Source organism: Notolepis coatsorum, assembly GCF_963971535.1.
Source record: "Notolepis coatsorum genome assembly, chromosome: 19".
Taxonomy (NCBI): Eukaryota; Metazoa; Chordata; class Actinopteri; order Aulopiformes; family Paralepididae; genus Notolepis; species Notolepis coatsorum.
The window spans coordinates 2,572,052-2,584,551 of NC_140183.1; positions in this window are offsets into that span (position 1 = coordinate 2,572,052).

The window sequence follows — 12,500 nt, forward strand, 5'->3', positions numbered from 1 at the left end:
TTTCCTGTTGCCAAACAATGTACTACACAGGTTTTCTATGTATACCTTTCTCCTGACTAATAATCTCATTAGTTGTGTGATCTCACCAACACTGTTGCACTCTCTCTTACACTGTTACACTCTAACACGGTTACACACTATCTAACGCTCTGTAACACTATAACACTCTCTAACACTCTGTGATACTCTCTCACACTGTTACAATGTGACACTCTACTGTAACACTCTATGTTACATACGCTGTAATACTCTGTAACATGTTACACTCTAACAATGTTACACTCTCTAACACTCTGTAACACTCTATGCCACTCTGTTACACTCTAACAATGTTACACTCTCTAACACTATGTAACACTCTATGACACTCTGTAACACTCTAACAATGTTACACTCTCTAACACTATGTAACACTCTAACACTATGTAACACTCTATGCCACTCTGTTACACTCTAACACTCTGTAACACTCTAACACTCTGTAACACTCTATGACACTCTGTTACACTCTAACAATGTTACACTCTAATACCCCGTAACACTCTCTAACACTGTTTATATTACATATAGTTTATATTTCCCTAAATGTTGTACGAGGTGCAGAGACCCGTCAGTAACAGTAACAGAGTTCCACAACAGACACGTCATGGACCTCACCTATCATCACTATCACTCCCTATAAATACACACAGTACCATTTTACAAAAGTTTCCCATAATTCAATTCGTTCTCAAAACAGATGCCAGTGCGACACCTTCACGTCGAGGTATCCGCGGTGCAGAGACACGGTGAGAGGCGTCGTATACGTCGTCTGTGGGGAAAGAGCCGTATAAACGCAGTCCATTCACCATTCACTCTGAGACCTCGCTGGGAGACGGGAGCGGGGGGGGGGGGGGGGGGGGGGGGGCGCGGCGCGGCGCTCGCACGCGCAGGGGTAAGCGGTTTGGACGGCTCGCGGTGAAACGGTTAACGCTGCTTCTCTGAAGACGTGGTGCAGCTGGAGGGGGGCCCAGCTGGAGGGGGCCCAGAGGCGGGCTTTGGGCTTTGGGCTTTGGGCCAGAACTGGGAAAGGAAGGAAGGCCAAGCTTTGAAACAGGGAACGCTTTTCAAAACTCTCACAGGGCTGGAAGGCTGACATAACTCCCCAGTGGTTTACGAATCATGCTCATCAACCCGCGCGTGCGTGTGCGTGCGTGTGTGTACGTGTGCATGTGTACATATGGCTGTGTGCCTATGTGCCTGCGTGTGTGCCTGTGTGTGTGCGCCTGTGTGTGTGTCTATGTGGACAGAGACAGCCTGAGGCTGCGGTTACACTAGGGCCATTTCATTTCGTTTCATTTCGCTTTGCAGAACGCTGCGTATTGGCAGGCAAGTAAGAGTTAAGTGAGACGTCGTTTTTTGTCTCGTCTACTATATACATGTAGTACAATGCCAAAGCAGTAGGTGGCGATGTAGTTCAAACATGAAGGCCATTTTGAACCAATCAGAAAAGGTTGAACGTGCCACTACACTTCCTGCTAAAAAACAACAGTCCACCAGGGCGGCTACGTGGCGTAGTGGGCAAGGCGCTCGCCACGAAATGCGGAGACGCTGGGTTCGCCTGTTCGAGCCCAGCACTCCACACTTGCTTTCAGTTTAGCTGGTCGTCCGTACTAATACACATTGGCCGTATTAGGGGGTGGGAAACTGATGGGTGGGGATTGGGCGTTGTGGACAGCGACTCCTACAGGTCGGTTGGTGCGCCTGCGCAGTAGAATCAGGAAGTGTCGGGGGCAGCGTGAGCCTCCCACGCGTTACTCCTCGCCACTGAGAGATCGAGCTGCGCAGGTGAAAAGATGCGACTGCTGTTACCTCAAGTACCGGAGGGGACTTGTGCTATGTATGACTTAGTCCACATTGCAGCCGGCTTGTGGGAGGCAAGAAACAGCGTCCGTGACAGGGGAGGGTTGAATTGGATGATACGAAATTGGGATGGGAGAAAATATAGAAAAATGGGAGAAAAAGTGGATAAAAAAAAGAAAAACAGTCCACCAATGTAGCATTTATTTTTCAGCAAGAAAACAAAGTGCAATAAAAGTGCAATAAACAAAAACGGATAAATTTTTTTGATACGGATACATACACATGTTCTGCCTCTCATTTGTTGATGAAACAAAACCAACATCAACACAATTTACCACCAAGAGCGGATAGTTTAGTCTCACAAAAATATCTCCGGTGTTGTTAGCTACATGCTAATGTGAATGGCATTCTCCATGTATATAGTTAGCATCGAGGCTATTAACGTAGTAACGTTAACGCTAGTAGAAATGGATGAAAACTTTATTTAACAGATTGCAGAATGGGTACAATACAATACGGCTCAATACACACAATTGTTAAGGGTATGCAGACTGTTTGGACTGGGCTCCTTATAACAATAACTTGACAACACGTTGGTAGCCGCAGCTACTTGGGACAGCTCTGCTGTAAACACTGGAAATAACCGTGCGTGTTACACATGAATAAGCAATCTGAGGAGGACGCAGCTGATATCCTGTATAGCCTCCCATTATGGCCGGTTGGTGTCGGGAGACAGCAAATTATATTAATTATAGAGCGATATTGCAAGTGACTCCCAGAAATAGTTCTGATGTTTGGACTAATGGACGGAGTCGAGGTCCAGCCAGGGGAGAATTTGGCGTCGGTCTCTACTGCGCATGGGCGTTGGGCATGAACGGCTCCGTATCCGGCTTGCGCAAATTACATGGCACCATTGTCGGCGAGTTTCCAAAACGAAAACACCCTTTCAGCGTTGCCACTAGGAAAACGTGTTTTCCTGCCAAAACTGCGTTTCTTTTTAACTTGGACATGCAAACGTAATCATTCGAAAATAAAACGTTGCTGTTTTCCCCCAGTGTAACCATGGCCTGAGGGTCAGTCTTTACCCGACTACAGTAATTACCCAACTAAAGGAGATGTCGTCTCCTGGCTGTCAAACAGCCACTCGCTATAAACACACACAACAACACACGGCCCTTCCCCGCCCCTTTAATCACTTCCCCCGCTCACACTCTCTTCTCCCCCCCTCTCTCTCTCTCTCTCTCTCTCTCTCTCTCTGGCAACAGCAGAACTGGTTGGGGGGAGTACGGCTGTGTGGACAGAGTCATACAGGGAGGAGGACGTGGACGGACTGAGGAGGTAGAGAGAGAGGGGGAGGGAGAGAGGGGGGAGATAGAGAGATACACCGATAGAGATACAGACTGAGAGGGATAAAAACAGAGAGAAAGAGAGGCTGAGAAGAGATACAGAAAGAGAGAGAGGCTGAGAGAGATACAGAAAGAGTGAGAGATGCAAAGATATAGACAGAGAGAGATAAAAACAGAGAGAAAGAGAGGCTGAGAAGAGAGACAGAAAGAGAAAGAGATGCTGAGAGAGATACAGAAAGAGAGAGAGAGTCATACAGAAAGAGCGAGAGAGTGAAAGAGAGAGAGGCTGAGAGAGATACAGAAATTGAAAGAGAGACAGAAAGAGAGTGAAAGAAAGAGAGATGCACAGATATAGATGGAGAGAGAGAGAAACAGAGAGAAAGAGAGGCTGAGAGAGATACAGAAAGAGAAAGAGATGCTGAGAGAGATACAGAAAGAGAGCGAGAGAGAGGGAGGCTGGGAGAGAGATACAAACAGCATGGTTACTCGTAGTGACTCAGCCTTTTGACATTAACAAGCTACTGCCTCTGACATGCACAATCACACAATCACACAATCACACAATCACACACACACAGAGCCACGTTTCCATTCCTTGTAGGGACATTCCATTGACTTACATAACCCCTTACAAACCCGAACCATATAACTATACATGTCTACATTAACCCCTAACCCCTAACCCCTAACACTAAAATAGCCTATTGTCCTTATGGGGTCTGAACAATGTACATTGGATCCCCACGAGGATAGGAAAACAGAGTCATACATTGCGGACATTGCGCTCGTCACCAACGCAAGAGACATCGGTATCGAATCCAGCTGTCAGCGTTGCCTCCGGCTTGGCCGGCCGTCATACTGACTCAATTGGCAGAGTCAGCGGGAGGGGAGTCGATGGGTGGTAGTCTGGTCGTTGTGGACAGCGACTCCTACAGGTCGGTCAGGGCGCCTGCACAGCAGATACAGGAAAATGGCGGGGGCAGTGTGAGCCTCCCACACGTTACACCTCGCCAATGAGAGTCCGTGCTGGCAGGTGAAAAGATGTGACTGGCTGCCTCCACATGTATCGGAGGGGACATGTGATGGGCTTCTATCCTCCCTACGACCGGCCAGTGGGGGGCACATGCGAGCAACGATCAGGACAGGGGAGGGAGAATTGGCACGAGAGGTAAATTGGGATGGGAGAAAAATCACGGAAAAAGGAGGAGAAAAAGTAGATAAAAAAAAATAATGCAGGTTTCAAATGGCTTTTCTATCAATTCCAGCTGTACGGCTTCAGTGCTTATCTTGAGAAAGATATCACTACTAAAGAACCCAGGATGCCTATCGCAAAGAGTAAGTAGGGGTTCCCGACGTTCCTGTCCAAATTCCCAATCAGGTCACTGACATCAAGACCACCTAATCGTCCCTCTCCCCTTAATTGGCTGACATCAAACCCTGTCTCTTGAGCCTTTCAGCCATTGTGTAGTAGTGTGATGTGTGCCTGGTGCCAGTGTATGGCAGCCATTGTTGAGCCTGCGTAGCCCAAGGTTGGTTGCTACCAGTGGTGGTGAAGGAGGCCATTTCCACCCTACATTGTGGGGAGCGCTTTGGGTGTCTAGAAAAGCGCTATACAAATGCAAATTCATTCATTCATTCATTCATTTCTGCCATTCATGTGTTGCACTTCCTAAAGTCTCAACCATTTCCCATAGTGCACAGCAGAACGGTGCTGCACAGAGAAATTACATTACTGCCATTTATAGAATGGCAACCATCATCATGAATATTGAAAACAGCCATCTGGGATAAATAAACAACACTTTGCTTTAACGGCCACAATAATAACAAGTGCATGAGAATGAACGAGGACTACGTTGTTAATGAATCATTGATTAACCATCAGTCACTCAAGTCTCAGACCTCATGTCAGCGTGGAGATTAATCTTTCCTCAATACTTCCTGTCCCAATGACACATCCAGTAAAGTACTACCCAATTGATCGATGTCAAACCCCGCTATATTTTCGTGTTTCTTGAAGAAAAGAGGGCGGGGTTTGACATAGGTCAATTGACTCAATTCCCTCGTCTTCTGCCAGTTTAACTCTATTTGCAAATATTGCAACAATCAGTTGAATAATAATATGCTTATAGTTGAAGAATAATATATTATGCTTTGATATTAGTTCCTCATTAGTCCCTACTAGACACTTAATCATCATTCGTGCCCCCTGGAGTAAAGTGTAACCGAAATATTGAATATTCAATGTATAGATTAACATAATAATGGTAATGCGTTCACTAAGAATGTACATACCATAACGGGGCGACAGTGGCTTAACGGGGCGACAGTGGCTCAGGAAGTAGAGCAGTTGTCTTGTCTGGTAATCCGGGGGGTTCCCGGTTCGATTCCCGCTCCTCTTAACACTTAACCCCTAATTGCTCCCGATGAGTCGGTGTGTGAATGTCTGAGTGAATGGGTGAATGTGAGGAACAAATTGTAAAGCGCTTTGGATAAAAGCTGCTATATAATAAATGCAGCCATTTACTATTTATAGCTGTGAGCCCTGAGTCGGGGCAGATCAGCCTCGCAGCTCACAGACAACCTGTACTTAAGACAAAAATCGTCGACGAGATATTGTTGCGTCGATTAGTCATTAAAAAATAATTATTATAATTTTTTTTTTTTTTTTGTACTACCTATCTTTGTGAAAGTGGCTTCTCAGCTCTGGTCCAGCCAGCTGAAGACTTCTTAGCTTAACATAACAGACCGACAGTAAGTTTGGGGGAACTAATGGGATAACTGGGGATGTTGTTTGGTCCTGACAAGAGTCTCAAAGCAACTCTGAGGTCATGCTCAATGTCCAATCTGTTCCTCTGCTCTGTCTTCAGCTGGACCAGAGCTGAGAAGCCACTTTCACAAAGATATAGTGAACAAATAAAAATAAAAAAGAATTTTATTTATTATTTTTTATATAATTGTTTTTCAATTAGTCGACTAATCGAAAAAATAATCAACAGATTAGTCGACTACCAAAATAGTCATTAGTTGCAGCCCTAGTTCAGACCCTGCTTAACCATAAAGCCATTGTTTCAGCCGTTTCAACTCGACAGATCACAGTCCTCTCCCTGGTTAACCCTATAACCCGCAGTGTCAGCCGTGATTAAGTCTAAACAAAACAGACTCCCTTTTGATTTGGTTCATTGATTCTGCGAGCGACAGAATCCCAGGTCTGCTATGTATTTTTTTTTCTCGATTTATTTTAATTAGGCGGCGAAGAAGATAAAAACGATTGAAATTTCTTTCCCGTCTCCACGCAGACGAACGATAATAACTTTTACTCAAACGAGCACCAGCTTAAGTGAATGTGGGTCCATTAGGTCTGGTTTAGTAAGAGAGAAAACATAAACACTGTGTGCTTTCTTGTGACAACCGCTACCAGTCAGTACAGGGACCCTATGGCATCTCTAATGCAGCAACTAAGTGACCTTGAGAGAGAGAGAGAGAGAGAGAGAGAGAGAGAGAGAGAGAGAGAGAGAGAGAGAGAGAGAGAGAGAGAGAGAACAGAGAGAGAGTGCCGAGAAAGAGGTGAGAGAGAGAGAGCTGAGAGAGAGTTGAGAGAGAGCAGAGAGAGTGAGAAGTGAGAGGTGAGAAAGAGAGAGAGTGAGAGTGAGAGAGAGAAAGAAAGAAAATAAAGAAAGAGAGAGGGTGACTTCTGTAATCCCATAGGTGTGACTGGTTTTGGTTCTCAGGCAGCCGAGCAGGTTCTTATAACCTTGCGCTGGGAGGGAAGGGGGGGGGGGTGGCAGGGGACCAGGGGACCAGGGAGCTACAAGGAATCAGTGGCTGCCTGGCTGAGTGACATGTCACCTGGGGTCGCATTTCCTACACCCCCCCCCTCTCCTCCTCCTCCTCCCTAGGGCTGGTGCCTGCACAGGAGCAATCCTCCACATCACACACACCCACACACACACACATGCACGCACACACACCCACACACATGCACGCGCACACACACACGCACACACACACACACACACGCACGCGCACACACACACACACACACACACACACACACACACACACACACACACACACACACACACACACACACACACACACACACACACACACACACACACACACACACTGGTGACTCTAGCCTGGTAGCTTCACTTGGAGTATTTGGAGTATCTGATTCAGAAGATTCAGTCAATCTATTACACAGTGAGTCAAATAGATGAGATGAGATGAGATGAGATGAGATGAGATTAGATTAGATTAGATTAGATTAAAATGTATTGTCATTATACAGCACAAGTACAGTACAACGAAAATAAGTTTGATAGTGCTAATCAGATGCATGTACAGAGTTGTAATATTAATATGTACAGTGATACAGGTATAAAGACAGTATGGTAGTAGTAGGTCATAACTAGTAAGAGTAGGTAGGTATGTACAGATATCGATATAGTATCTACAGATATGTAAAAGAATTATGTGCAGGTAAGTACAGACAGGTGTGGATAGATAGATATATATATGGTGAGAATAAATATATATGTATATGGTGGTGTGTATATACAGCATTATTGTACATGCTATCATACAGAGTTATGGGTTATATGCAGACAAATAGGAAAGTAAAATACAGAGTAGGAAATGCTTCATGTATCAATTGTATTCTATGCTTGTTTGCTACGATGGACGATGCTGTTATGAATGCATAGAGAGACGTGTTTCGTGTGAAGGTCACCGGCAATGAGCTGAAGGTAACATCCTATAGTTCCACAGATGGAACGTCAAGACATTTAGAAAAGGTGTTCATTCCCTCGCCAGATGTTCGCTTCATCATTTTCATATGAAATGTTGATCGAGGACAATTTACAGCAGAGCATTAATGGAGTCAAACTGTCTCACGACACGGGAGAGGACACATCTGAGGAGGGTCGGTGGTAGAGACGCGGAGAATGAGCACTTCTGAAAAGTCCCGTTCCCGACGCCAAAGAGGTTAACACGTAGCAGGGGTTCTCAAACTCTTTGATACCACGACCCCACACTTAATGTATTGTGTCATTTCAACGTGGTATTAAGGAATAACAAAATGAAAAGCACACATTGTTGATCATGCATGTTTATTAGAACATTTGATTACAGCCCTATGTTATCAATACACATTTATAAAACTAGGCATATTTAGCCAAAATATGTTGCCAGAACATATATAAAAAAAAAAAAAAAAAAAAAGTATAGATTATTATTTTATTTTTTCAATGCGTTGTCACCTACCCACGACCACACTTTGGTTCGCGACCCGTAGTTTGAGAACCGCTGACATATAGGAAGAGGGATATCAGTAAGGGATAATGTAATAATAATAATAATCGCAAAATAATTGACCGACACAGAGTTTAAAATACCGAGCCGCCTCGGCGAGGTGTTTTAAACGTCAGTGAAGGTCAATTATTTTGCGACAATGATCGAGTATAGCTATACATTATCCCGCTTATTACATGGCTAACTTACTAACAATATACCTAATTCATTTTACATCGACTCGCAACAGTAACACTGGTTCTGGCTCCGCTGAGTGCTCGTCGCTCCGCCCCCCAGCAGCTTCCCCGGCAGCCGGCAGTTTGCACTGATGTCAGTGGGCTTGATTGCGAACAGCTGCGCACAGCGGTCATTATTGTGGGCTTGATTGCGAACAGCTGCGCACAGCGGTCATTATTGTCCCACAGCGGTCATTATTGTCTGATAACTGCCCTCTGACGCGCGCTATTGACCAATCACAAGCAAGCATTTCGGCGAATGTGAAAACGCCATGTAATAAGCTGTGATAATGAATAGGAGGCCTGACTGAAAACGCAACGCACGTCATTCACGTGATTAGAGAAACTGACTTGTGCTGAACAGCAATCAACTGCTTAAATATCAGGAATGTCAAATAAAATATTTTTAAAAATGTTATGTCAAAACTAGTAGCCACATTGTTAGGCTAGCTTACCCCTTGTTGTTTGTACATCGTCAAAAGAAGAAGGTGGAATACCTATTTCACTATCATGTAGTGTATATACTTGAACACATCGTGCACAATTGGACAGCCCTGGCCTACTTTATGTCATTTGATAATTATATTCTATTCTATTGTACTTCTATTTTAATTTAGTTTATATTCCATTTTATTTCATTCTACCATAATTGTCTGTCCGTTAATGTCGCACCAATACGACCGAATCAAATTCCTTGTATGTGGAAACTACTTGGCAGTATCAGTAACTATATGCACCCAAAATATAACAAAAATCTAAAAATGTCCTCTGAATGATATTCCGAGTTTGAAATATGTCAATATGTTTCTAACATATGTTGCTCAAATAAGCCTCCTCTACTTCTACCGGTATCAGCAATTTTACGTCTCACTCCATCCACTTCGTAAAGTCCCAGGTCTTCTGCTGCTGGAAGTCGTTTGGGAGTTCCACGCCTCCAGTCTTCCCCATCTCTGCCAACACCATGTGGGTCAGAGGATCTTCTTCCACAGCAGCTGTCGGGGGGGCAATAGACCGCTCTCACGTGTATACCGCAGAACGCAGAATATTCAGTGTTTCCACCATAGATATATATAAAGACTAGATGACTCACCCACGCTGCTGGCCAATGGAGACCGACGTTGCCCACATGGTGGCCATCTTGCTACAGGGCAGCACGCCCACTCATAACATGAAGGTCTATATAGAGTGCATGTACTATTGAAAAAAATCACTGAGCTATAGCCTTGGCTAAAATGGCTGCTTCCGCATTTTGATGCAGGAGCGCTGTGATTGCTGGCTGCTTTGTCGCGTGCCTGGTGCGCCCAGCAATCACAGCGCTCCTGCGTCAAAATGCGGAAGCAGCCATTTTAGCCAAGGCTAGCTCAGTGATTTTTTTTTTACTCGTTTATAAAAAAGATTTAAAATGTCTATTAGCAACGCCGAGCTTTCAAACCCCGCCGTGTGTGTGTGTGTGAAACCCTAATGCAACGGTGGGTACCTTTGAAATTTATATCTGATATATTTTGGACCCACCGCTCGTCTTTAACCAGTGCTTGATGTGCACATTAACATGGCTAGTAACGTGGGAGCCAGTGACTGCGTATTCAAGCGAGGCTTGCATCGCAGTCACGAAAGGGGCTACTCTATGGGGTGGTTCAGTATGGGGGATTCCACTAACACATATCAAAGAGTGAAACTAGTGCTAGAGAATAGCTAAATATATGAATAAATACATAAAAATACATTTAAAAAACAAGAGATAGACTAGACTAGTCAATAGACTTCTAGATTCAAAGCAGAGGTGCACTGCACATATCAGTCTTAAAATGGCCATGAAAAGTATATACTGAGCAGTGTGAGGTGGTATCATTTTGACGTTATTTGTCGATGCCCTTAACAGGGTTGTGAGGGGGGCTAGCAAGATTGTAGGGGTACAATTTAGCTGTCTGGGTCATATATAATATATGACGAGCAGGTGCTCAAGAAAGCATCATCTATTAGAGCAGACAGCTCTCACCCCCTAAATGCGAGACCCCTGCAGCTAAAAACAATAGGTATAAATGATCATTTATACCTACCTCCATTCGTGCCATCAATAAAGGAAGCAGGAGAAGGTAGCTTTGAGGTGGGTGGGTGGGTGGGGGGGGGATGGTTGTAGTTGCTTATTTAGCTGTTATCATTATCCGATCTTGTGACCATGTGTACATGTCTGTCTATGCTCTTCTTGTTTATGTACTGTGTTTTTTGGAGTTCTTATCTGCTGTAACATGTATTGCCCAGTTTGGGACATGCTAATAATCTTGACTTGACTTGACTTGACTTGAGACATCTCTCTGGTTATACAAGTCTGAGTGAGGAGGAGCCTCGACTCTAATCAACCTGCCGGATCACAGGCATGTCGAGACAAGAGCAGCCGACAGGTCAAGACCTCTAATGAAAGAGAATTCCTGACGTTGGCAGCGGTACGGTACGGTTTGAGTTTCGACACTTTTAGCTGTCAATGTTGCCCCGTGCGTCGTACGTCATCCACCGGTCGGCTTTGTGAACGAGGAAAAGCCACGTTAATGCAGCTTTGACCTGAATAACTGATTCAATTACTTTTTTACACGTGTCTCAAGATGATACCAAAACATCCTGCTCACACTATGTGGGGGGGGGGGAATCAATGCGGCTTATATTGGTGTAACTATATCTGTACATATCCCTTACCTACTATTTTTTTTTTTTTTTTTTTTTCTTTTTTTTTTCCCTCCATTTTCCTCCGATTTTCTCCCATCCCAATGTTAGTCGTATGCCAATTCCCAGTCCCTTCCTGGTCGCTGCGCTTTACCCCCCACAGTCAGATCATTTGGGAGAGTGGAGGCTACCACGTGCTTCCTCCGACACACGTCCAGCCAATCACCGCTTCTTTTCACCTGGCAGCGCGGATTCTCATTGAGAGGGCGTAGCGTGTGGGAGGACCACACTATCCCCCTCACGTCCAATCCGCGCTTAGCAGGCGCCCCGACCGAACTGTAGGAGTCGCTGTTTACAACGACCCGGACCCACCCCGCCAGCTTCTCCCACCCTCTGATACAGCCAATTGTATCAGTGCAGACGGCCAGCCAAGCTGGTGACAACCCCGGAGCTGTGAGCTGGATTCGAACAGGCGAACCAAGCTCACAGCTCCGGGGCTGGTGACGAACGCAATCTCCGCTCGACCACCTAACCGCCTCATCCCTTACCTACTCTTACTAGTTACACTGCTGGCCAGTATGTCTACTATCATTTGGGGGGCGACAGTGGCTCAGGTGGTAGAGCGGTCGTCTGGTAATCAGAAGGTTCCTGCTTCGATTCTGGTTCCTCCCGGCAGCGTGTCGAAGTGTCCTTGAGCGAGGCACTTAACCCCTAGCTGCTCCCGATGAGCAGGTTGGCACTTTGCATGGTCGCCTCCGCCGTCAGTGTGTGAATGTGTGAGTGTGAGGAACAAATTGTAAAGTGTTTTGGATAAAAGCTCTATATAAATGCAGCCATTTACCAGCTGTGAGCCTTGAGTCTGTTATATAAATGCAGTCCATTTACTATACGTGGTGAAAACAAGGACACAGATGTTTTTTCAGGGGTGGGCTGGAGGGACTAAATGTGTCAAATGTATTGTATAAGCAAGCTTTTATGAAATATAATTACTTTAATTGTTACGAGGGCCGGCGGACTCAGCATCACTCTGTGGCGCGTCGGCAGCTCTTTGTGAAGGTCTGACGCCTCCCGTGGTTAGGACACTTTTTCTCTTTTATTTCTTCTCTCAAATGTCGCTCTGGAGATT